This window comes from Meriones unguiculatus, chromosome 9, assembly GCF_030254825.1.
Source record: "Meriones unguiculatus strain TT.TT164.6M chromosome 9, Bangor_MerUng_6.1, whole genome shotgun sequence".
In the NCBI taxonomy this organism is placed as follows: domain Eukaryota; kingdom Metazoa; phylum Chordata; class Mammalia; order Rodentia; family Muridae; genus Meriones; species Meriones unguiculatus.
This window is the reverse complement of record NC_083357.1, coordinates 108,036,468-108,059,842: the sequence shown is the minus strand read 5'-3', so window position 1 is coordinate 108,059,842 and position 23,375 is coordinate 108,036,468. Positions and strand designations below refer to the sequence as shown.

At 38.0% G+C, this 23,375-nt stretch overlaps 1 long non-coding RNA gene across 2 annotated transcripts in view; it reads left to right on the top strand.

Moving 5' to 3' along the window:
- The window catches only part of LOC110541176 (uncharacterized), a 361,531-nt gene that overhangs the window by 262,992 nt on the left and 75,164 nt on the right, over positions 1 to 23,375 (top strand). The window contains exon 10 of one of the 2 annotated variants that reach the window (XR_009594303.1): positions 21,796 to 21,884. The exons of the other annotated variant lie outside the window; for it this stretch is intronic. This is a non-coding gene — a long non-coding RNA (uncharacterized LOC110541176). Of the gene's footprint in view, positions 1 to 21,795; positions 21,885 to 23,375 lie in introns of those variants that run through there. 2 annotated transcript variants of the gene reach the window in all.

Genomic DNA, 23,375 nt, shown 5'->3' with positions numbered 1-23,375 from the left:
GAAAAACTTCAAGTCTCTGAAGAAAGAAATTGAAGAAGATATCAGAAGATGGAAAGATCTCCCGTGCTCATGGATTGGTAGGATTAACATTGTGAAAATGGCCATACTGCCAAAAGCAATCTACAGATTCAATGCAATTCCCATCAAAATACCATCTCAATTCTTTACAGACCTTGAAAAAAAGATTCTCAGCTTCATATGGAGAAACAAAAAACCCAGAATCTCCAAAACGATCCTGTACAACAACAGATCATCTGGAGGTATCTCCATTCCTGATCTCAAGCTGTACTACAGGGCAACAGTAATAAAAACTGCATGGTACTGGCATAGAAACAGAAAGGAGGATCAATGGAACCGCATAGAAGACCCAGAAATAAATCCACACACCTATGAATACTCGATATTCGACAAAGAAGCCAATTCCATTCAATGGAAAAAAGACAGCATCTTCAACAAATGGTGCTGGACCAACTGGATGTCTACATGCAGAAAAATGAAAATAGATCCATATTTATCACCCTGCACAAAACTAAAGTCAAAGTGGATCAAGGACCTCAACATAAAACCAGATACCCTAAATCAATTGGAAAAAAAAGTGGGGAACAGCCTAGAACTCATTGGCACAGGAGACAACTTCCTGAACAGAACACCAACAGCACAGGCTCTAAGAGCAACAATCAATAAATGGGACCTCATGAAACTGAAAAGTTTCTGTAAAGCAAAGGATACCGTCATCAAAACAAAACGACTGCCTACAGATTGGGAAAGAATCTTCACTAACCCTTTATCTGACAGAGGACTAATATCCAGTATATACAAAGAACTAAAGAAGCTGAAAAGCAGCAAGCCAAGTAATCCAATTAAAAAATGGGGAACAGAGCTAAACAGAGAATTCTCGACAGAGGAATATCGAATGGCAGAAAAACACTTAAAGAAATGCTCATCCTCATTAGCCATCAGGGAAATGCAAATCAAAACGACCCTGAGATATCACCTTACACCCATCAGAATGGCCAAGATGAAAAACTCAAGCGATAACACATGCTGGAGAGGTTGTTGAGAAAGGGGAACCCTGCTCCACTGCTGGTGGGAATGTAAACTGGTACAACCACTCTGGAAAGCTATCTGGCGCTTTCTAAGACAAATAGGAATAGTGCTTCCTACAGACCCAGCTATACCACTGCTAGGTATATACCCAAAGTTTGTTCAAGTACACAAAAAGCACACTTGCTCAACCATGTTTATAGCAGCTCTATTTGTAATAGCCAGAACCTGGAAACAACCCAGATGTCCATCAACGGTGGAATGGGTACAGAAATTGTGGTATTTTTATACAATGGAATACTACTCAGCAATCAAAAAGGAGGAAATCATGAAATTTGCAGGCAAATGGTGGGATCTAGAAAAGATCATTCTGAGTGAAATATCCCAGAAGGAGAAAGACAAACATGGGATATACTCACTTATATAGACCTATAAGATATGATAAACATAATGAAATCTATACACCTAAAAAAGATAATCAATTGAGCGGACATGGGGTAAGATGATCAATCCTCGTTTAGAAAGACAGATGGGATGTGCATTGAACATATGACAGGAGTCTACTGAGCGCATCTGAAAGACTCTAACTAGCAGTGTTTTCAAAGCAAAGACTCATGACCAAACCTTTGGCAGAGTACAGGGAATCATAAGAAAGAAGGGGAGTTAGTCTGATGGGGAAAGGATAGGAGCTCCACAAGGACCAAATATATCTGGGCACAGGGTCTTTTCTGAGACTGACATTCAACCAAGGACCATGTATGGACATAACCTAGAACCTCCACTCAGATGTAGCCTGTGGTAGCTCAGTAACCAATTGGTTTCCCAAAGTGAGGGGAACAGGGACTATTTCTAACAGGAACTCGATGACTGGCTCTTTGGTCTCCCCACCCCCGAAGGGAGGAGCAGTCCTGTTAGGCCACAGAGGAGGGCTTTGCAGCCAGTCCTGAAGATACCTGATAAAACAGGATCAGATGAATGGGGAGGAGGTCCCCCCCATCAGTGGACTTGGAAAGGGGCACGGTGGAGATGAGGGAGGGAGGGAGGGAGGGACTGGGAGGGAATGAGGGATCGGGACACGGCTGGGATACAGAGTTAATAAAATGTAACTGATAAAAAAAATAAAATAAAAAAAAAAAGTTTAAAAAAAAAATGCCCATGTAATCCTCTTTGGCTTTCTATACAAAATTAAGGGAATTTTGTGTGTGTGTTATAGTATGTCACCTCTCAATAATCATTTTGTAATTGAATAAGCACTGGATTTTATTATTTTATGGGCAAGTACTGAGACAATATTTTGGCTATTACATGGCTTGCTGCAAAATAACAATAGCCAATATTTTATGATGATATGCACATGTCAAGTCTGTCTTTGTTGAAATCAGAAAATCAGTTAATACCAAAATACTTATTTGATCATAAAAACTCAAAATATTTTTCCTAAACAATTACTAAAATTAAAGCTTTCATGAATAAAATCAACTAGCTTTAGGACACCATAGCATATTTCTGATCACCTCAACCTATGCAATATAAATCTATTAATTATATGAGAAAAATATGTATTTGGGGATTAATGTTGAGACTTTCAAAGGTGTGTAAACTAACCTTCATATGTTCAAATGAGTGAATACAGTAACATGTAGTAACTATTATATTAAATTCATGAACCTACAAAAACTGAAAACAATTCTTCAGTGAAAGAAACTGAAATCTGAAACTAATTTCACAAGTCAGTGTTGCTAATGCAACTGAGATTTAAAAACAAAAAGTCGATTGAGGCAAGAAAATATTGCTGTCCTTATGTTCCAACATGCCCTTCAATTTCCTGCCAATAAATATCATTTTTTTGCTCTTAAATGGGTGTTTAAGATGTCTAAATCCGTGGAACTAATGAATAAGAAATGAATTTTTTAAAAAAGGTTCTTAGTGTAGGTTATCCTTGCTACATTTCTTGACAAGACATTCCTATTTGACATACTCTGGCCTGTAACTTCTAATTCCTTACTATTAGTATAACAGGGAGGGAGATACAGCAGGGATACAAAGTTAACAAACTAACTAATATAAAAAAATGTAAAAAATTGGAGAAAAAAGAAAAAAATATCTAATTATACTTAGCCAAATACAAAACAGTATTTATGATCCCTCAGAAGTACTCATATGTTGTAAAGCATTCTACAAAATCGTGGTATTTTTAATTGAAAGATAAGTTTCCAAAGTGGTTTTACAAGTTTACATCCCCACCAACAAAGGAGGAGGGTTCCCCTTTCTCCACATCCTCTCCAGCATGTATTGTTGCTTAAGTTTTTTATTTTGGCCATTCTGATTGCTAAAAAGTGAAATCTCAGGGTCATTTTGATTTGCATTTCTCTGTTGAACAAGAAAATTGCACTTTTATGTGTTTCTCTGTCATTCCACATTCCTCTACAGAATATTCTATATGTTTAGCTCTGTACACCATTATTTAATTGGATTACCTGTTTTGTTGTTTTTTTTACTTCTTGAGTTCTTTATATATTCTGGATATTAGCCCTTTATCCTATATAGGGTTGGTGAAGATCCTTTCCCATACTGTGGGCTGCCATTTTGTTCTGCTGACAGTGTCCTTTGTTTAACAGAAGGTTTGGAAATAAATCTGGTGCTTTCTCAGACAATTAGGAGCAGTGTGTCCTCAAGATACAGCAATATCACTCCTAGGCATATATCCAAAATATGCTCACTTACAAAACAAGAATATTTGCTCAACCATGTTTGTAGCAGCTTTATTGATAGTAGCCAGAACTTGGAAACAACCCAGATGCCATTAACTGAGGAATGGATACAGAAACTGTGGTACATTTACACAAATGAATACTATTCAGCAATTAAAAACAAGGAAATCATGATATTTGAGAGCAAGTGGTGGGATCTAGAAAAGATCATCCTGAGTGAGGTATCTCAGAAGCAGAAAGACACACACAGTATATACTCACTTATAAGTGGATATTAGACAAATAATATAGGACAAAAATACTAAAATATGTACACCTAAAGAAGCTAAGCAAGAAGGAGGACCCAGGGTAAGATGATCAATGCTCACTTAGAAAACCAAATGGGATGGTCATTGGAAGAGGGAAAAAAAAAAAAAAAACAAGGAACAGGACAAGAGCTTACCAGAGAGGGCCTCTGAACATCTCTATCCAATACGGTATCAAACCAGATGCTGAGACTCATTGCCAAACTTTGGGCAGAGTATAGACAATCTTATGAAAGAAGGGGGAGATAGAATGACCTGGAGGAGGGAGCAGGAGCTCCACAAGGAGAGCAACTGAACCAAGAAATCTGGGCCCCGGGGTCTTTTCTGAGACTGATAGTCCAACCAAAGACCATGCATCTGTGCAAGGGATAACCTAGAACCCCTACACAGATATTGCCCATGGAAGCTCAGTCTCCAAATATGTTCCCTAGTAAGGAGAACTGAGACTGTCTCTGCCATGAATTCAGAGGCTGTCTCTTTGACCAACTCCCTCTGATGGGGGATCAGCCTTGCCATGTCACAGAAGAAGACAATGCAGCCAGTCCTGATGAGACCTGATAGGCTAGGGTCAGATATAGGGGGAGGAAGACCTCCCCTATCAGTGGACTTGGAAAGGGGCATGGGAGGAGATGAGGGAGGGAAGGTGGAATTAGGAGGGGGTAAGGGAGGGGGTTACAGCTGGGATACAAAGTGAATAAACTGTAATTACTATAAAAATAAAAATTAAAAAGATATTGATAAAAATATAACTAAAAGTTTCCAGTTTTTAAGAGATTCCATGTAAGATTGTTAACATTTTTTTTTTCAAAATTATATTCTAAGTCAATCAGTTAGAACTAACATTTTGCAAATATTGTTCTGTTTTCATTGAGCTTTAGGTCTTGTCTACTGTATCAATGGTTGGCAATATCTGTTTATAAAGTCACATATTCAAATTTAATTTATACTTTTAAAATAATTTTCTTCATAATTCTAACCTTGTGTATACAATAACGTTTAAATAATTGAAATGTCAAGCTGTTGCATTCAAGCCTTTTCTTGTGTCTAATCACCTGAGAAAGGGAACTTATGCTCACAACAGATCAATATAACATTACAACGAAGCCCAGCTTTTTGAATCACTGAGTTTCTGGGTTTACTAACAGGAGTGTGGGAGAGAGTTTAGTTAAAAGAAGAGGGAAGAAAGAAAAGCAGTTGCATCACTGCAAAGCACACCCTACACATATGGTGACTCATGAAATCTGCCAAGCTGGAGCTTTCCCATATCTGTAAGCAGCTCAGCATTCAAACTATCTCTCTCTCCTCAGGTCAGCTGGTCAGAGTCTCCATCCAGCTCTTCTCTCTTTGTTCTTCTACACAAGAGCCTTCCAAGTTTCTGATTTTTTAGATATGTAACCTTTTGTTTACCTCTTGAGACTCATGGTCGTGTAAAACATTCTGGAGGAAATGTTTTCATTCGGAGGAATTGTTCATACAATAGAGGCAACCACATTTTTCTTTAATGATGAGAATAGTTACCTATTTATATATATAGAAGGTAGCATGAAAGATTGAAACCAGTAATTAATATTTATATAGGGAACCTACCTGAGTAGATTGAAACTCATTTTAACTATTCAGAACATAACAAATGCTTCTTATAGGATGTTGACTAATATGAAGTTGAGTAAGAGAGAGATAGAAAGAGATTAAAACATTCTTCTTAGAACTGAGACCCTTACATTTTAACATTTGAAAAAGTAATGCTGAGACTCATAGCCATACTTTGGGCAGAGTACCAGAGTACAAGAAATCTTTTTTTTTTTTTTTTTTTTTTTTTTTAAGGGGGAGATAGAGAAAGTCCTGGAGGGGACAGGAGGTCTACAAGGAGAGCAACAAAATAAAAAAATAAAAAAATAAAAAAAAATCTGTACCCAGGAGTCTTTTCTGAGACTGATACTCCAACCAAGGACCGTACATGGAGATAACCTAGAACTCCTGCACAGATGTAGGCAGCTCAGTCTCCAAGTGGGTGTCCAAGTAAGGGGAACAGGAATTGTCTCTGACAGAAACTGATTGGCCTGCTCTTTGATCATCTACACCTGAGGGGGAGGAGACTTACCAGTGAAATACAATGCAGCCAGTTCTGATGACACCTGATATGCTAGGGTCAAAGGGAAGGCAGGAGGACCTCCCCTATCAGAGGTCTTGGGGAGAGGCATGGAAGGAGATGAAGGAGGGAGGGTGGGATTGGAAAGGGATGCGGGAGGGGCTATAGCTGGGATACAAAGTGAATTAACTGCAATCAATAAAAATAAATTAATTTAAAAAAGAAAAAGTCTAACTATTTTTGTAATGGGCTACTATCAGGATGTAGAGGGAATAAATAAATAAGTTAATTATAAAAAGAGAGAAATAATTCCAAACTATTGCCAATAAGGCTTTTATTAGGCTCTTTCTTTCTCATTAGATACATCAAGACATGATAAGGCAGGTACACATACATATGCACGCATGCATGCATCTAAACAACACAGGATTCATAAAATAGTTGACATAACTTTGCAGTGTGTATGTGATGTTAATAATATTTTAAGAAGTAATAATACTTATAATACTAAATTGTAAGAAATTTTAAATTTCTGAGAACAAATTGTTATTAGTGCATAAGTTTAAGAATAATCTAGTCATCTTTGAAGATCATTTGGTTATGTGGAATTAAAATAAATATTTTATTTTATTTTGAAGATCTGAAGAAAAAATTGAAGTTTTGTTTATTCTTCTTTCATACAATATATCTTGGCTGCAATTTCTCCTCTCTTTAATTTTTGATCCCTCTCACCTCCCTTCTCCCCTAGTTATATTCCCCTGCCCCATCCCCACAAAATAGAGCAGGACTTCCAGGAAAATCAACAAAACTAGCATAACAAGATGGAGTTAGACTAGGAACACACCTTCACTTCAGGGCTGGGAGAGGCGACCAAGTAGGAAGAAAAGGGTCCCAGAAGCAGGCAAAATACTCAGAGTTCCATTCCAGCTGTCAATGGCGAGCTCTTCGACTCAGCCTCCTCGCCCTCCTTCCCCTCCCCCCCCCCCCCCGCCCCGCAAGGGAGGAGCAGCCTTGCTAGGCCACAGAAGAAGACATTGCAGCCAGGCCTAAAGAGACTTAATAAGCTAGGTCAGATGGAAGGGGAAGAGGTCCTCCCCTATTAGTAGACTTGGAAAGGGGCAGGGAGAAGATGAGGGAGGGAGGATGGGATTGGGAGGGAAGGAGGGAGGGGGCTACTGCTGGGATGCAAAGTAAATAACCCGTGAATAATATAAAAAATAAACAAATTAAAAAAAAAACATTAAATTCAGTAAGAGAACAAATGGGATTCATGAGAAAAGTAAAAATATCGCAGATTGACTGTGAGTTTAGAATTCAATAATGACACCTCAAAAATTAGTAGAGGACACAGTACTGTGGCTGTTCCATGTAAAACTGAGCGATATTTGTTATTGGAAGGTCCTTTATAGCTTGTGTTTACTCAAAATAGGTCTTGCTTCTTGTGACTATCCTGTTTGTAATTCTGAATGAGATGTATCCTCCGTAGGGTCCTCCTTCGTGTGTAGCTTCTTTGTGGAAGAGAGGAAACTGGATGGGAGTCTATTATAGAAGGTCCTCTGAAAAGATTCACCCAATAGTGGATCGAAGAAGATGCTGAGACTCGGCCAAACTTTGGGCAAAGTGCAGGGAATCTTATGGAGGAAGAGAGCGGTGGGATTAGAGGAACATGGAGGGGACAGGAGCTCCACAAGGAAACCAACAAAACTAAAAGATCTGAGCCCAGGGAGTCTTGCAGAGACTGATGCACGGAGAGGACCTAGACCCTCTGCTCAGATGTGGCCTATTGGCAGCTCAGTCTCCATGTGGATCTTTGAGTGAGAGGAGCAGGGGCTGCTTCTATCATGAACTCAGCTGACTGCTCTCTGATGACTCACCCCTGATGATGCAGCCTTGCCAGGCCATGGAGCAAGAGGAGCCAAGCAGTCTTGATGAGACTTAACAAGATATGGGCAGGTGGCAATAGTGGAGAATTCCCATTTTCAGTGGACTAGGGGAAGGGGAGGAGAGGAAGAGGGAGGGAGGGTGGGACTGGGAGAGTTTCAGTCAGACTATATAATGAATAAATTGTGAAGAAAAAAAAAGTCTCCTCAAAACACCAAGTCAACAAACATAAACAGATATGCACAGGACCGATCACAGAGCTCACTGCAGGCCCTATGCTTGGCACTTTCCCTCTCTGAATCCCCCTGAGCCCTGGTTAGTTGATTCTGTGGGCCCTGTTTCTGGGGTCTTCTGCCCTTATGGCTCTCCCAATTTCTTGTCCAGCTCTTCTTGGGATTCCCTGAGCTCCAGTGAAGATTTCCAGTGAATCTCCCAGTGAAGATTTCCAACCTGGGCATTCTCCCTGCCTAATATTTGGCTGTGGATCTTTGCATCTACTCCATTAGCTGCCAGAGGCAGCCTCTCTGATTAGGACTGGACAAGGCACTAATCTTTTGAATCAGAAATAACTATGTAAAATTAAATGACACATATTCGTTGTTTGTTGCTTCTCTTATAAATCACTGCAAACTTTGTGACTTAAACCACATTTGATAACATGGCAGAATTTTTGAATCAGAATATTTTGATCTAAATACAGGCTCAAAAGAATTGCATGCATGCTCACAAGCTGGGTCTGGGAATAAATGCTTTCAGTGTCTTGAGGTTATTGAAACGTTCAGTCCTTGGTTTTACTGGAACTGTCACACGTGGCAGCTGTCCATCCTACCTGCCAACACCATGCTGTGCTGTGTTCACACACCTCACTGTTTTGTATTTTCTTGGCCCTTTGGTTGAAAAACAATAACTTCTTTTCCAATTTACCTCACATTTTCAATTTATCCAAGTTATTTTCCACATGCAAAGGAACTAACAGCATTAAGGAAACACACCTTAAAAATGTCCAAAAGAATCATAGTGAAGATATATTAAAAAAAAATCCTTTGGCTGCCAATTATCATGCATTCCCAGTTAAGACTAGTGTCTTCACAGGAAATAGAATTTTCATAGTTACTAGTGGAGGAGAGACAAATAGAGTCCATTTTATTTTATTGATGTTGTCTGCACTTGTTGCCATAGCAATAGCATTTCATCTTAAACATGACAATTAATTTCTAAGCAGAGGTCTTCTAGATTTTCTAACTTTAGATTTTATCCTCTATACCCCATAACATATTATTCCCATGTGTCTGGGACCTAAATGTAGGTTCAAACAGAATTTGTCTCTAGATTCTAAGCACATCAATTTCTTTATTTTTTTCTTTCCTATCTTTAATGTCATTTGCAAGTATGTTATCATTCTTTGTTAACTTATAAGTCTCTGGGATTTTTAACTAGTTTCCAATAATAAATCATTTTATTTTCTTAAGATATGTATATTTTAATGTAACTGAATTTATAATGCCAGAAATTAATTAATCTGTTTGACTGTTGCTTAGTGACCTTGGATACTTTTAAAATAATTGTACATGGAGTTTTGGAAGGTGCTTGGAAATACAATTATTAATATTTAACACTTATTTGTAAAAACAATATATTTCAAGAATGTATAAATAGCGTGAGCTTGTCCATTCAGATATGTTTAACCACACTGCACATTTCCAGAAATAAAGTTTAATTATACCATGGTTACACAAAATAAACTAACCCAACATATTCATAAGATCATATTATTAGAAAATTATTCACCAGAAATGCACTAATTTATTTTTTGTGAGAAATAAAAGTGCAGATTTAACCTGCTTACTTATAAGCCAATATGAGTAAATAAGATCTGATAATAAATTTGGATGAAATGCCAGTTTGAAACATTTTAATTATGAAAAATAAACATAGAAATAATGCACATCCATCTGTTATTCTTACTGACATTGTATTTTCTGAACCTAACTGATCATAAACCTCAATAAACTGCTATCTCTAACATTGGTATGAGCAAGGACTACGGTAGCAGGATTTCATACTGAAAGAAAAAAGAAACACACACACACACAGAAGAAGCACACAGGTGGGAGTCCATGCCTTCTCCTGGTTCTGAGAACACATAGGTAGACGGAAGCAGAACTCCCTCTGCTGTTAGTTTACAAAGCCTGTATATTCTTTGGCCTGCTCTTTCATTCTTTCGTCGTCTTTGTTGAACTTGCTCCAGTTTGTCTGCATTCCACTGTTTGAGATGCTATGGTCAGAATTCAGTGGAAGCTCTGCAGAGACATATTCCCAGCAACGAAACTTTAGAAGAGGCTCATTTCCCTTTTACAAAGATTCACATTTATCGCAGAGACAGAAAGAACATTTGTTTACTCATAATCAAAATTAAACATGTTAAATGGAAAATGGTGAAGAATGGGTCTCTCCCTTGTTTTTCATAGTGAGTCTTGCTATTTTTATTTTCTCTTTGAGCCTTTGTATCCTTAAAACATCAGTAGCTGGCTGGAATATCTAAGTAGAAAGATTAGATGATTAGACAATGTTATTTCTTATTGGAGATTATTCAGGAAAGAAATTGTATGTTTAAATAATAATTATTAGAGAGCTGCCTAATAAAAAAGAAATCGTTAAAAGATAAAAATAGATGAAAAGAAAGGATGAAAGGATTCTTTTGCATTATGTAGTATAGTATCTAAAGTCTCATTGTCCCTGGTGAAACTACCTAGTCAGCCCACAGACAAAGAGGATCCAGGCAGTCCTGATGGGACCTCATAGACAAGGATCAGACAGTAGGGGAGGAGGACTTCTCCAAACAGAGGAGTAAGCGGGAAGAATATGGGAGAGACACAAGAAGAGGGAGGGAACATGGGACCTGGAGGAGAGGAGGGAGGGGGACTATATTGGAATACAAAGTGAATAATTGTAAAACAAAACAAAAAACAAAACAAAACAAAACAAAAAGATGAAATATCTAACCATGGATGAATGATAAAACGTTCAGAAAATAGTCTTTTAAAATTATTTATTCATTTATTTATTTACTATGATTTATTCTCTTTGTATCCCCTCTGCAGCCCACTCCCTCCTCTCCTCCCAGTCCCAACCACCCTCCCTTGTCTCCCTTTTAGCCCCTCCCCAAGTGCACTGATAGGGGAGGTCCTCCTCCTCTTCTATCTAAACCTAGATTATCAGGTCTCATCAGGAGTGGCTGCATCACCTTCCTCTGTGGCCTGGCAAGGCTGCCTCTAACAGGGGGATGTGATCAAAGAGACAGCCACTAAGTTCATGTCAGAAAGAGTCCCTGTATACCTCACTAGGGAACCCACTTGAAAACTGAATAGCCTTTGTGCTTCCTTTGAACAGTGGGTCTAGGTCCTCTTCATGCAGGGTCCTTGGTTGGAGTAGACACCCTAAGCTGAGGGCATTTTTGTTGTTGTTGTTTGTTTGTTTGTTTGTTTGGCTCTGTTGTTCTTCTTGGGGAGTTCCTGTCCTCTCCAGGTTTTTCTATCTCTCCCTACTTCCATAACGATTCTGTCACTCTGCCTAAAGTTTGGCTATAAGTCTCAATATCACCTTTGATACCCTGATGGTTAGAGTCTTCTAGAGGTCCTCTGTAGAATGCTCCTGTCCTGTTCCTTGTCTTCTACCTCCAATGTCTATCCTGTTTGTCCTTCTGAATGATGATTAAGCGTCTTCCCTAGGGTCCTCCTTGTTTAGCTTCTTTAGGACTATAGATTTTAGTATGTTTATCCCATATTATATGGCATATATCCACTTATAAGTGAATATATTCCATATGTATCTTTTTGCTTCTGTGTGCAGGCAAATGGTGGCAACTAGAAAAGACCATCTTGAGTGAGGTAACTCAGATATATTCTTAAAGAACAATAACTAAAACTACCTTTCAGAAGCTGGAAACATCATGGTATCTAACTTCAAAATCCAAATGGTCAGGGCATTATATTTTAAAATGACAACTTATTTAAATGAAGATTTGTGCTATTTGGAATGATCTGCTCAGGGAAAATGATTTATGTATTATTAAATTTTAGAGCTCTAAGATGGAGAAATTCAAGAATAACTTTAGACTTTTCACTTCTCAACTAGTCCGTTGGGGTAATTAGACCAATAAAATAGAAGCTCTTAATTTATATGAAGCAGTTTCAAGAACCATTAAAAGCAGACTTGATTTTTAATGAAGCAGATGCCTGAAAGTATAAAGGAGGGAGAGCGTTAAGAAGTCTTTGAAGCCTGCTTGGTAAAACATGAATAAAAATCAAGGTATATCATCAGTCAAGAGGAGAGCTTTGCTGCAGGCTCTCCTTTAGCTAAGGGCTACTTACCACACACGGGATACTTTTCTGTACCTAAAGTGTACCAAGCTCATTTTGTCCTTAGTACCCCTATACATTTTGTTCCCTGCTAATGGACCCATCTGCATAATTTGAGGTTTGCTCAAATGTTGACTCTTTAATAAGGCCATCACTGCCATAGAAATTGGCCTTTCAACTGATCCATAGTCATTGCTTATCTTCTACTGCCATCAGAGCATCTGTTACGACCTGCCATTATTCTGTATTACAATTGATGTTCTGCTTTCCAATTATCACATAATTTGCTTGACATTAGTAATTTATGTATCTGTTGCACAATGAGCCTGTGACATACTCTATAAACAAAAGCTGGGGAAGAAAGAGCATTCAACTTTATACCTTCAAATTGTAAATTCATTTCTGAGTTCTGAGGTTGGGGGAAGTGGTATTTGAAAGAGGATTTAAAAAGTTGGTAAATTTTCATTTCTTGCTTTTGTTAAATGTAGAAGCAGGGTATATAAAGCATCATTTAGCATTTCTTTCTGAATGCTAAATTTCGTTATGTTCTCAGAAATAATCTGACGGTTTTTGGTAGTCTTCCTGTAGAGCAAACCAGTGCTATAGCAAACATAATCATGTGGTAATTAAACAATCTCACATATTAAAATAGATTATATTATATAAAATCAATTATTCTGAATTCAGTATTTCATTCAAACCACTAATTGTTAAGCCCTTGTAACAATGCTGTAAGTCATCTATTATTAGACTTGAGAATATGCATTTATGTGTAACTTGCAAAAATTATTGGATTATTGTTTGACACGTCTCTGGTTTTGTTGTAAATATTTAGATGATGATACAATGTTGTATCATTTTCATAGGGCCAAACAAATAATGAATAATGAATAGGTATGACAAGTAGAGTAGGTGGGCAAACAACTTTATACTGATAAATAAAACAACTTAAAATTTGAAAAGATGAAAAAGAGATCAATGGGATGTCAAATTCAGTAGAAAATTGAATAATCTGTGACTTGAGAAGTGGTGAGAAAGGGGTGGCCTGACTACACCTTCAGGCTTCATTGCAATAAGTTACATTCAGCTACCATGTGAGATATTTGCCAAAAATTATTACAACTTTTGAAAGACAGCAATTCCTCTACATTCAGGAAATGAAAAAGTAATTAAATGTGAAGCCCAGTACAGTATCAAAGTGGTTTCCCTAATAAGGGGAACAGGGACTGTCTCTGACACGAACTCAGTGGCTGCCTCTTTGATCACCTCTCCTAGAGGGGAAAACGGACTTTCCAGGCCACAGAGAAAGACAATGCAGTCAGTACTGATGAGACCTGATAGGCTAGGGTCATATGAAAAGGGAGGAGGACCTCCCTTTTAGTGGACTTGGGAGTGGCATGCAAGGATATGAAGGAGGGATGGTGGGATTAAGAGAGAATGGAGGAGGGGGCTACAGCTGGGATTCAAAGTGAATAAACTGTAATTAATATAAGAAATAAAAATTTAATAAAAAATTAAAGTCCTATTCAATGGAAATAAGATACTATCTTCAACAATTGGTGCTTTTCTAACTGGATGCCTACATTTAGAAAAATGCAAATAAATCCAAAGTTATTGCCCTGCACAAAACTAAAGTCCAAGTGGATCAAAGACCTTAATATAAAGCCAGACACACTAAAACTGTTAGAAGAAAAAGTGGTGAAAAGCCTTGAACTCATTGGCATAGGAGAAAATTTCCTGAAGAGAACAGTAACAGCACAAGCTCTATGGTCAACAATCAATAAATGGGACCTCACGGAATTGAAAAGCTTCTGTAAAGCAAAGGACACTGTCATCAGAACAAAAAGACAGCCTACAGAGAAGAAAAGGATCTTCACCAACCTTATATCTGACAGAGGGCTAATATCCAATATATATAAAGAACTCAAGAAGTTAAAAACAACAAATCAATTAATCTAATTAAAAAACAGGGTACAGAGCTAAACACAGAATTCTCCATAGAGGAATATGGAATGGCAGAGAAACACTTAAAGAAATGTTCAATGTCCTTATTCATCAGGGAAATGAAAATCAAAACGACCCTGAGATTTCACCATACACCCATCAGAATGGCTAAAATCAAAAGCTCAAGTGACAGCACATGCTTGAGAGTCTGTGGAGAAAGGGGAATCCTATTCGACTGCTGGTGGGAATGTAAACTTGTACAACCAATTTGGAAATAAATTTGGCACTTTCTCAAACAATTTGAAATAGTGATTCCTCAAGATCCAGCTATACTACTCCTAGGCATATATCCAAAATATGCTGAAGAATACAAGGACATTTGCTTAACCATGTTTATAGCAGCTTTATTTGTAATAGCCAGAAGCTGGAAACAATCCAGATGCCCCTCAACTGAGGATTGGTTACAGAAATTGTAGTACATCTACACAATGGAATATTACTCAGCAATAAAAAGCAAGGTAATCATGAAATTTGCAAGTAAATGTTGGGAACTGGAAATCATCATCCTGAGTGAGGTATCCCAGAAGCAAAAAGACACACAGGGCACATACTCACTCATAAGTGGATATTAGATATATAACATAAGATAAACATACTAAAATCTGTACACCTAAAGAAACTAATCAGGACAGGAGCCTACCACAGAGGACCTCTGAAAAACTCTTACCTAACAGTGTATCAAAGCAGATACTACGACTCATAACCAAACCTTCGGCAGAGTGCAGGGAATCATATGAAAGAACAGGGAGTTAATATGACCTGGAGAGGATGGGAGGTCCACAGGACCAAATATATCTGGGCACAGGTGTCTTATATGAGACTGTTTCTCCAACCAATGACCATGTATGGATATAACCTAGAAGCTCTGCTTGGATGTAGCCCGTGGTAGCTCAGTAACAAAGTGGGTTACCCTAGTAAGTGGAACAGGGACTATTTCTGACATGAACTTAATGGCAAGCTCTTTGAACTCCCCACCCCCAAGGGAGGAGCAGCTCTTCGAGGTCACAGAGGAGAACTTTTCAGCCAGTCCTGAAGACACCTGATAAAACAAAGTCAGATGAAAAGGAAGGTGGTCCTCCCCTATCAGTGGACTTTGAAAGGGGCAGGGAGGAAATGAGAGAGGGAGTGTGGGATTGGGAGGAAATGAGAGAGCAGAATACACCTGGGATACAGAGTTAATAAAATGCAACTAATAATAAAAATAAATAAAGAATGTCCTGCTTCAATGGCTGTAAAGGCCTGAATGATCATGGCTGTATCACACTGTTGTGAGACTCTAATCTTGCATATATACCACAGGCAAACCAAGGAGACCAACACCAGAAGGCCTGTTAATGCTCCCATGCCCGCCAATTCCTTCAGATGATTCATGGCTGCAGCAATCCATGTTGATAATCCTGTGGCCAGTCCTGCGTCCACTCTGGTAGAATTTACTATGACAATGGCCACTCTCAGCTGCTCCATCGTAGTATCGAATTCTCCAGTCCAGTTACCTAAAATATAGCTCGACAATTGTTTAGACAGATTTGCAGCACAAGAAAAATTCTCATGTTATATGCTAGTGACTCAAAGTCCAGCATATTTTCATTGACAGCCAAGCATGGTTGGCTACCATAAAAAGCTAAAATGTTATGCTCAGGATGCGAGGCTAAGCACTGCACTCAGGGTCAGCCACTTTGGACCCAGAGAAGAGCATGTCTGATTGCATGCGGGTTGATGCCCCAGGTCCCGCCTCTGAGAAAAAGGTATCGGACGGGTCTGATGCTCTTTGGGTGGATGACACCTAAATGAACATCGGTACAAAGTCCCAATTTATTTCTAATATCAGAGACCAGACCTCTACTCTTGCCTGATGTGTCTAAAACAAAAAGGGGGAACTGTAGAGAGCTGCGGGATGCTGTGCCTTAAAGATGGAGCTGGTTTCTGCCTTCCACCTTCCCGATGGTGAGTGCTCTCTGTCAGGAACAATTCCACATTTGGCTAAGGCTGAGGATCTGGCTTGCTTCCATGTATGTGGACCTATCTGCATTGCCCACGTGGCATGCCTGGGTTGGCTACCCAGAGGCTGTTTAAGCTGTGGGCTGGCTTTCTCCAGGGTCAGATGATTGTTCAAGGTTCCTGAATAAACTGCATTGAAAAGAAAGAAAGAAAGAAAGAAAGAAAGAAAGAAAGAAAGAAAGAAAGAAAGAAAGAAAGAAAGAAAGAAAGAAAGAAACTTCAGGAAGGAGGACTCTTGCTAAGATATTCAATGCCCATTCAGAAAGGCAAAGAGGATGGACAACAGAAGAGGGAGAAAAAAGGGAACAGGACAGGAGCCTACCACATAGGGCCTCTAAAAGGCTCTACTCTGCAGGGTATCAGAGCAGATGCTGAGACTTATAGATAAACTTTGGTCCTAGTGCAGGGAATCTTATGAAAGATGCGGGAGATAGTAAGAACTGGTGAACACAGGAGCTCCACAATGAGAGCAACAGAACCAAAAATCTGGGCACAAGGGTCTTTTCTGAGACTGATACTCCAGCCAAGGACGATTTATGGAGATAACCTAGAACCCCTGCACAGATGTAGCCCATGGCAGTTCAGTGCCCAAGTGGGTTCCATAGTAATGGGAACAGGGACTGTCTCTGACTTGAACTGATTGGCCTGCTCTTTGATTACCTCCCTCTGTGGGCAGAGCAGCCTTACCAGGCCACAGAGGAAGACAATGCAGCCACTCATGAGGTGACCTGATAGACTAGGATCAGAAGGAAGGAGAGGAGGACCATCCTCATTGGCGGACTTGGTGGGGGGAAGTAGGTGGAGAAGGGGGAGGGTGGGTGGGACTGGGAGTGAAGGAGGGAGGGAGCTACAGTGGGGATACATAGTGAATAAACTATAATTAGTTAGAAAAAAAGCTCAAAAATATTGAAGTCCCATGACAGTTATATTTCTATTTTACTTTATTGCTTTTGAAAATACATCACAAATTATAGTTTGTTCAATGAACCAATTGTACATTCATACCAAGCATTTTTTCTAGTTCTGATTTTTAAAGTGTTTATAGTTTAGATTATAGTGATTTATAGATTATAGTTAGCGCAAAGATTTAGAAGAAAGATGTACTTTAATACTCATTATCTCCAAATATTCTTGGCAAAACTCTGAATGGGACATATTGTTTATTAAAAATATTTTGCGGTTACAATCAAAATAAAAACAATGTTTTGGTTTTGCTCATTGTAAGTCACAGTGAAATATTAATAATAACAACGGTATGAGATCTTCTGTTAAATATTTTGAATAAATTTTAAGAACCATACAGCTAGGTCTTAATATTAATGAATTTTATTTTTCATGATTTTCATTACTCTTGTTATACCTTACTTATATTTATAGAGCTACATAATATTAGAAGATGAACTTTCCATTTGGGGAGAAATAATTGAATGAAGTTAATGTGTTGTACTGAGTTTTGTCATCATAAATTTTAACTTTGGCAATGACGTTATACACATCTGTGCAACACCAATAATTTTAGAAAAGGTATTTGATGCATTTTGTATTCTATTTATCATATACCATAGATTTGAATATTTAACAGACACAGAGAATATCATACTTTGTTCTTCATCTATTGAATAAAAATACAATTAATTCATTAAATATTAACATGAAATTTAAAAAATTTACATTGTCTTGAAATTATTTTTTTGCAAAACAATTAGAAGTGAAAACAGAATTAAAGATCAATTATATTTTTAACCTTTAAGGTTTCTGCATTTATCCATTTAAATTCCTTGTATATTAATTAGATCTTTCATAAGCCCATTGCAATATTTATCATTCCATTTGTTCTGTTACTGAAGGGTAATCAATTTTAAAAAGTCCTCTGTCACATATTTGTTCAATTATTTACTTACATCAAAGATCACTCTCTAAATAGGTCTTTTATTGAAATTTATATGATACCAAATTTTTATCTTTATCTTTTTCATATTGCTGTCTTTTTTTATTAATTAAGGAACAATGTCTCTGTGATGTTTAGTATGTCGTCGCATTTTGCCTTTGGTATTTGAAGTAAAGTTTACTTAGACATAATAACTTCAGGTAAGTCTAGGACTTGGGAAAATGCTTATTTAGACAAGAGGTGGATTCTTCTGTCCCAAACTATCATAGAGATATAGGTAGATGGCTTTATAAGCAAAGACTGAGAAAATGCTGATGACCTCTGACATGGCAGGCTTTGAACAACTCAAACGTAAAGAGAATATGCCTAAAACAGAATAATATATTGAATGTAAGGAAGAAATTGATAGTGTCATACACGTTTTTGTGTATCTTCAGATTAATAATTAAAATATGGTTCATATAAATAATGAAATTTTATTCAGGTACAAGGAAAGGTAAAATTATTTAATTTATACCAAAATGGATAGAAAGGGGAGATATTATGTTAAATTAGTGGCTATGTCTTCATAGACAAATATAGCACCTTTTTCACATGAAAATCTTAGCTTGTAATGATTAAATGTGTGTATTCATGTGAGACAAACTATGTGTACAGACTAGGAAACCACAAAATAGTCCATGATGTGCAAAAATTAATTAATTAAGTAGAAAAACATATTCTTTAGATTGTTTCAAGATAGATAAATCAGATTTATGTTACATATGAATAGATTATGAAGAGATAATATACTCAAATGAAAAGAAGTGAAACAAAAGTTTCAGAGATATTTCCACATAATACTTTTCATTTGCAAAAATACAAGTATAATGTAATTTACAATGTGCGTGTAAATGTTATAGGTGGTCTTTCAAATGAAGTGTGCTGTCTTTTTGACTTTGTTTCTCTTCCTCTCTTCAGTCTTAAATTGGTACACACTGGTTAAACATTTTCAAACCTACAGATACATACTTTACTTAACAAAATAAATTGCTTAAACTTATTTTTATAAATGAATAGAGTTATTAGATTCTAAAGTATAGCTACTTTGTAAAATTGTTTTTATGAAGTAACCATACTGACAAGTAGTTTACTTAGAAAATTATGGTTCTTCTAGGAATCAATCTCTGCTGTAATTCACTAGGAAAGCATTGTATAAGTAAAATGCGCTATCTCTGTCCAGTGCTTCTCATATATATATAAGCACATACAGTGATAGCTGCAACAACAAATAAACAGGCAAATAGTTTATTGCACGATTCACACACAAGGGACATATTGTTTACAAATCCAACTCACATGTATTTAAGTCATAAAAGGAAACTATGACAAGAAAAAGAACTACAACATTATATATTTTTAAAATTAATTTATTTTTATTAATTACAGTTTATTTGCTTTGTATTCCAGCTGTAGCCCCCTGTCTCATCCCCCTCCCAATTCCACCCTCCCTCCCTTATCTCCTCCCATGCCCTTCCCCAAGTCCACTGATGGGGAGGTCCTCCTCCCCTTCCATCTGACCCTCGCCCATCAGGTCTCGTCAGGACATATAATGGATTTTATGGGAGGACAAGGTGTCCAGAGTGGAATAGTCAGATGGGAAAGGGGCAGAGATGTGGAGAGAGATAGATGGTGGATAGTGTGGAAAACGAGTGAAAAGGACATGTTCTAAACTATAATGAAGAATAAAAATAATAGGAAAGCCAGAGTCCCAAGGAGCCATAACTGTCATCCAATGACTGGCACTTCCACTACTGAGACTATTACATTCGGGTTTTTGGTCAAAAAGGGGTCCCAAAGACACACACAGTATATACTCACTCATATAGACTTATAGGATAAACCTAAAATCTGTCCATTTAAAGAAACTAATCAAGAGAGAGGACCCTGACTAAAATGCTCAATCCCCATCCCGAAAGGCAAAGAGGATGGACATCAGAAGAAGAAAGCAGGAAACAACCTAGGAACCTGCCACGGAGGGCCTCTGAAAGGCTCTGCCCTGCAAATTATCAAAGCAGAAGCTGAGACTTTATAGCCAACTGTTGGGCAGAATGCATGGAATCTTATGTAAGAAGTGGGATATAGTAGGTTATGGAGAGGACAGGAACCCCACAAGGAGAGCAACAGAACTAGAAGATTTCAACACAGGGGTCCTCCCAGAGACCCATATTCCAACCAAGCACCAGGCATGGGGATAACCTAGAACCCCTGTGCAGATGTAATCCATGGCAGTTTAGTGTCTAAGTGGGTTACATAGTAATGGGAAGAGGGACTGCCTCCGACAAAATCTGATAGGCCTGCTCTTCGATCACCTCCCACTGTGGTCTTATCAGGCCACAGAAGATGACAATGCAGCCACTCCGGATGTGATCTGATAGACTAAGATCAGATGGAAGGAGAGGAGGACCTCCCCTACCAGTGGACTTGGGGAGGGGCATGCATGAAGAAGGGGGAGGGAGAGTGGGATCAGGAGGGGAGGAGGAAGGGAGGGGTTTATGGGGGAATACAAAGTGAATAAAATGTAAAATAATAATAATAATAATAATAATAATAATAATAAAATACTTAATAAAAAAAGAAATCCTTAAACATCCCAGGCTGTTGAAAAGTCAATAGTTTTCTCTCCACATATTGACAGCAGGGACTTCTTGCTGAAGGGAAAACTACACAATTCATTGAACAAGGAGATATTGAACCAGCCTTTATAGAGAATTTATATTCCAGGTTCTTTGCTACAGGAAAGCACCTTGTATGCTATCAAAAGAGACACTTTCCTTTGAGAATTTGCTTCAGTATGTTAGAAACTGCCAAATTGCTTCCATCAGTACTGATCAACTTCCTACAGAAGTATATAGTGATATCAGTGTGCTGGAATACAGATATTTTAGTAAATGTGTCCATCCTACCATCTGATAGATGTTTTAGTTACATCTCTATTCAGAAACGTAATGCCAACCATTTTTACATGGTTCTTCCCACATCCATTTACATGTTCATTGATGAGGTGCTAAATCAGCTTTTGAATTTTTAAATTTGATTTCTATTGAGTTTTAAGAGAGGTTTATTCCTACTCTCATTCCCTTCCTCACACCCTTGGGTGTGGGAGGTGAGAGGGCTTGGAGAGAGAAAGGAAGCTGAGGGAAGAGGACATCTCTGAGACAAGCTGGAAACCTGAAACAGAGTAGGTTCTCGGGAGGATATCGGGGTGATTCAAGTTAAGACTCCTAGCTGACAGGGACATGGAGACAGAAGTGGCCACCTTCTAGCCAGGCGGGACTTCCAGTGGAGGGAGAGGGGCACATTAGCACACACAAAACACCTTAGACCAAAGATTTACCCTGCCTTCAGGATGTAGAGTCATAAAGATGAAATAGAGAATGAAGGAATGGCCAAGAAAATGAGTGGCCCAACCTGAGACCAACCTCATGGGAGAAAGCTAACCATTGACACTATTAATGAGACCCTGTTATGCTTGCAGACAGGAACCAAGCAAGGCTGTCTTCTGAGAAGCTCCACTCAGCAGTTGAACAAAACAGATGCTGAGAACCACAACCAAACATTTGGTGAGCTGGGGGAGTCATGTGGTAGAATTTGGGGAAAGGTAGAAGGTCTCAGAGGGGACAAGAATTCCTCAAGAAGACCAAAAGTGTCTACTAACCATGGCCCATAGGTGCTTACAGAGACTAAGCATCAATCAAAGAGCATGCATTTGCTGGACCTAGGTGCATGACACAGATATGACAGATGGGCAGCTTGGTCTTCATGTGGGTTCCCTAGCAACAATGGGAGCATATTCTCAAGTGGACTCCATTGCCTGCCTTTAGATCACTTTTCAGTAGCTAGTCTGTGTTGCCTGGACTCAATAGAAGAGGATGTACTAAACCCTGTTTTGCTGATGGGCCAGGTAGGTTTGTAAGTGGAGGAGGGAGTACTCTACATTTCTGAGGAGAAGGGGAAGGGGGTGAGGGGGAGGCAAAGAAGGGGTAGGGGGCTGTGATCAGGATGTAAAATGAATGTTTTATATAGCTGGCATATGCCTTTAATCCCAACAACTTGGGAGGCAGGGGCAAGCAGATATCTATGAATTCGAGACCAGCATGGTCTACAAAGAGAATCCAGGACAGCCAGAACTGCACAAGAAATAATTTCTTGAAAAACAATAAATCAAACAAAGACACAAGAGTGGTTTATGTATTTTTGCTGTGGTCCTTTATGATATAAGTAGCTTATTTTTTTCCAGTCTTTGGCTTATACATCCTTTCTCTTATTAGTACTTTTTGATCAAGTTTTAACTCTTATTAACGACCAAATATTAATAGTGCTCTTTCATGAATTTAGCTGTTGTTGATGTTTCTAAAACTCATAAATGAAGTAGGGAAGTTAGGCGATACAACATAACAATAATAATAACCACCAAATCTGCTAAAACCAATGCATCTTTTCTTTCACTTAGAAAATAATTTCTCCACATTTTATTGTAGTGACAGTCAACTGAGATAGAAAATCTCAATAGTTTTATCCTATATAAACCTTATGCACATAGAAACATGTACAAACTGTACTTTAGTTTAATTAATGTATTTCATACACTGAAAACCATAACACTAAAAATCAAGCACAAAACATAAATTTGCCAAGAAATTATAAACTCCCTTGTCATACTCTAACATTAAAATTTCAACTTCCCACATAAAATACCGTCCATAACTAAATCTATCTTTCTATATAATCAAAGGTGATTTCATTACAATTTTTACTACGTGAAATGATAGACCCTAAAGTGTTCTTTTGTGTATATTTCACTCTCAAGTTTCCAAACTATTTTTCATGTAACAGTTACTTATAAACATTAGCTATTTCAATGATTTGACATCTACTTTTACTTTTTAAAAATATTGTTCAAAATTAGTGTATGGGGCCTGAGGTAAGGTTAAGATCACATCCACTGCTTTGTTTCTTTTGATATTTTCATAAGGAATCTAATATTGCTGCTTCTATAACTGACTTTACGCCACTGATGTTGACTACCACATTCTACTTTGTTACATATTTACACCT